Below are 2,915 nucleotides of genomic sequence, written 5' to 3' on the forward strand. Positions count from 1 at the left end.
TAATGTGTTCTCCACTATAAAAGTTTTATTCTCTTCTGGCATTTTCTGTCAACATTTCAGGGATTTAAAGTGAAAAAGATTAATAAGTGATCAAGAAATCACCTCTCTGTTTCAGGTTAATTTTGAATTGTGAATTTCATAAGTGTACTTTAACACCACTAAGGCAAATGAGTCACTGAGATTTCCTTCCAACCCCTAATCCCATGCAGAGCACAGAGAGAATTCCTTGGGTGTGAACTTCATTTCAAGATTACAAGAACTGTTCCTTATGCATTCTGGCTGGAGTTTCCTGTTTGTTTCAAACCATGGATTGAAGAAATGATGTGAGAGAGAGTGAGAGCTCATTTTCTAAGTAAAAGCGGACTACTAGTTGGAGTAGATTTAAATCTACATAGCCTTTAAATGTGCAGATTATACATTGTAGGGCTTGTTGCTAAACCATTCTTCGTTCATTTTTGAAGAGATTAGTTCTTGAGGAGTGGAGAAGTAAAATGAGGATTAAAGGAATGGGGTAGAAAAAAGACAAACATTTTTAAAAAACTAACTGCATACCAGATATTGGTGAGCACTTCAAGTCTCTGAGCAACTCTAGAAAGACAAGATCAAGACAGGATAGCAAGAGTATAGTAGAGGCAAAATCTCTGATTCTCCGAATCTGATTCTCCCACTAAATGAAAAACAAACCTAGAATAGTCCCAAAGACAATTTGTTTTATTTTATTTTATTTTAACAGAGTCTTGCTCTGCTGTCCAGGCTGGAGTGCAGTGGTGCAATCTCAGCTCACCGCAACCTTTGCCTCCCAGGTTCAAGCAATTCTCCTGCCTCAGCCTCCTGAGTAGCTGGGACTAGAGTTGCGCCACCACACCCAGCTAATTTTTGTATTTTCAGTAGTGACGGGCTTTTACCAAGTTGGTCTCAAACTCCTGACCTCAACTGATCAGCCCACCTCAGTCTCCCAAAGTGCTAGGATTACAGGCATGAGTCACCGTGCCTGCTGGCAAAGACAACTTTTAAATGGAATACTCAAAATCACCTACTGCATGAATATCTGCTTCAGATAAACATCATAAATATCTTTTCATTTGAAATGATTTAATATAAACTAATGGTTAGCGTTATCTCTCTTTCATCTCCAAAATTATTTTAAAATATTTGGTACTTTTCCACTTATTGTTTCTAAAGAAGAAAATATGCTTTTATATTTAATGTGTGATTTAGCTTACTTTTAAAAAATTAGAAATGTATAGATAAATGATTGAATAGTATTAGCACTTGGGGCTTTTAAAGATAGTCATTTGCATTGAAATATGAATCCCTAAATTCTACTTTGAAGTCTGCAGGCATCATTAAAAAACAAACAAAAATCCACAACTTTTCATTTGTTTTGCCAGTATTTCTTGGGGCATACTTAATAATGGAAAACACCTTTCATATTAAGAAACTTCTTTTTTTCCTTTTTAAATGTGACACGTGACAAGCAACATTAAATTAACGTCTTTAGATCAATTGCAAAATTATTGTTCTGCTATCCTGATACTTTGTAGCTATCTTCGTAACTTTGCATTCCTTTTCATCAAATTTATACCAACTTAAGTCCTCCTCTCTAATCAACTTGCCACTAACTTAATATTTCTTGCTAAGGAACCACCCAACACACTGCTCTCTCTGGATAGCGGTTCTTGCTACACTTCTGTGAGAAAGAGCATCCTTTCTCTCTTTCTACATAGTACTCAGGACTTCCTTATTCCACAGATATTTCTAATCTCATCTCACTTGATTCCACATTTATTTATTTATTTATTTATTTATTTATTTATGATATTTTCTTATTTTTCGAGACTGAGTCTTGCTCTGTCACACAGGCTGTAGTTCAGTGGCATGATCTCGGGTCACTGCAACCTCTGCCTCCCAGGTTCAAGCAATTCTCTTGCCTCAGCCTCCCAAGTAGCTGGCATTACAAGCACATACATCCAGCTTTTTTTAATATTATTATTATTATTATTATTTTATTTATTTTTGAACGAGGAAGCTCTCTTCATTTATTTCGTATGAGGATGAAGAGGATTATGTGATCACAGGAATGTTGCATGTGGGATAATCCAAAGCTGGTTATCATTAGGCCCTCACTCTGCCAGGAGATCTCTCTGGAAGAAGCAGCCAGCTCATAAATGTCCCGGATCCCTCCGTGCCAATCACAAAAAAGTCACGACCGTCCCTAGCCTGCCAATCTGCCAGGATTCCAGGAGGAAAAAGCGGATAAATATCCGGTCCTGGCCCAGGGCTAGCTCCTTGGTGAGAAACTCAAATAAGTGGGCGCTGTGGCTGCAGTTTTCCTCGGCGGTGCCAACTACCCCGATGGAGGAGACGGACAGCTGCGCGCAGGTTTCAGTGGACCCGCTCAGCGCCATGGCCAGGCCTGGCCGCACCGTCACGTTCACGCGGTCCGCAGGCTTGCCCAGGATGGAGGCAGCGGCGGCGCAGAGTCGTTTCTCCAGCCCCGCGGGCACTCGGTTGGCGGGCAAATTCGTGTCCAGCTCTAGGAACGGCATGGCGGGCAGAGGAACGAAAACTGCTCCAGGGAAAAAAACGCGCGAGGTACCCAAAGCTCGGGGACCAGGGAGGGCTTTTTATATTATTAGTAGAGACAGGGTTTCACCATGTTCGCCCGGCTGGTCTCAAACTCCTGACCTCAAGTGATCCACCTTCCTTGGCCTCCTGAAATGCTGGAATTACAGGCTTGAGCCACCGTGCCCAGCCCACATTTATTTTTGATGAAAATCAGGAGAGAGAAGTAAAAGTGTGAAATAAATGGAAAGGCAGATACAAGTGGCTCTCCTTAGAAACATCCTGAATAGGACCGTAGATAACTGAGCCAAGACTTGTAGCCATTGCACACCATTCAAAGGATTACCTCA

The 2,915-nt window shown here is 41.0% G+C and overlaps 1 pseudogene across 1 annotated transcript; it reads right to left on the reverse strand.

The window, feature by feature from the left end:
* Positions 1-2,013: 2,013 nt before the first annotated feature.
* Positions 2,014-2,570, reverse strand: LOC108540917 (D-dopachrome decarboxylase pseudogene; annotated as a pseudogene). Its single transcript, XR_001888808.1, has one exon. The product of XR_001888808.1 is annotated as a D-dopachrome decarboxylase pseudogene (transcript).
* Between the last annotated feature and the right edge of the window lie 345 nt (positions 2,571-2,915).

Source organism: Rhinopithecus bieti, unplaced genomic scaffold (assembly GCF_001698545.2).
Source record: "Rhinopithecus bieti isolate Rb0 unplaced genomic scaffold, ASM169854v2 scaffold_18956, whole genome shotgun sequence".
Lineage (NCBI taxonomy): Eukaryota > Metazoa > Chordata > Mammalia > Primates > Cercopithecidae > Rhinopithecus > Rhinopithecus bieti.